Below are 1,242 nucleotides of genomic sequence, written 5' to 3'. Positions count from 1 at the left end.
TAGTTAGTGAACTTTTTCTGGGTATCACTGTTTTGGGAACACCAGGTAATTGACATCTACTTCGAATGAGCATCTAGAAAGAAAGCGCATAAATAGTTAGTGAACTTATTCTGGGTATCACTGAATTGGGAACACCAGGTAATTGACATCTACTTCGAATGAGCATCTAGAAAGAAAGCGCATAAATAGTTAGTGAACTTATTCTGGGTATCACTGAATTGGGAACACCAGGTAATTGACATCTACTTCGAATGAGCATCTAGAAAGAAAGCGCAGAAATAGTTAGTGAACTTATTCTGGTATCACTGAATTGAGAACACCAGGTAATTGACATCTACTTCGAATGAGCATCTAGAAAGAAAGCGCATAAATAGTTAGTGAACTTATTCTGGGTATCACTGAATTGGGAACACCAGGTAATTGACATCTACTTCGAATGAGCATCTAGAAAGAAAGCGCATAAATAGTTAGTGAACTTATTCTGGGTATCACTGAATTGGGAACACCAGGTAATTGACATCTACTTCGAATGAGCATCTAGAAAGAAAGCGCAAAATTAGTTAGTGAACTTATTCTGGGTATCATTGAATTGGGAGCACCAGGTAATTGACATCTACTTCGAATGAGCATCTAGAAAGAAAGCGCATAAATAGTTAGTGAACTTATTCTGGGTATCACTGAATTAGGAACACCAGGTAATTGACATCTACTTCGAATGAGCATCTAGAAAGAAAGCGCATAAATAGTTAGTGAACTTATTCTGGGTATCATTGAATTGGGAACACCAGGTAATTGACATCTACTTCGAATGAGCATCTAGAAAGAAAGCGCATAAATAGTTAGTGAACTTATTCTGGGTATCACTGAATTGGGAACACCAGGTAATGGACATCTACTTCGAATGAGCATCTAGAAAGAAAGCGCATAAATAGTTAGTCAACTTATTCCGGGTATCACTGAATTGGGAACACCAGGTAATTGACATCTACTTCGAATGAGCATCTAGAAAGAAAGCGCATAAATAGTTAGTGAACTTATTCTGGGTATCACTGAATTGAGAACACCAGGTAATTGACATCTACTACGAATGAGCATCTAGAAAGAAAGCGCATAAAAAGTTAGTGAACTTATTCTGGGTATCACTGAATTGGGAACACCAGGTAATTGACATCTACTTCGAATGAGCATCTAGAAAGAAAGCGCATAAATAGTTAGTGAACTTATTCTGGGTATCACTGAATT

The sequence above is a fragment of the Symsagittifera roscoffensis genome, chromosome 4 (assembly GCF_963678635.1).
Source record: "Symsagittifera roscoffensis chromosome 4, txSymRosc1.1, whole genome shotgun sequence".
NCBI lineage: Eukaryota > Metazoa > Xenacoelomorpha > Acoela > Convolutidae > Symsagittifera > Symsagittifera roscoffensis.
The sequence above is the reverse complement of the archived record's forward strand: the minus strand, read 5'-3'. Positions refer to the sequence as shown.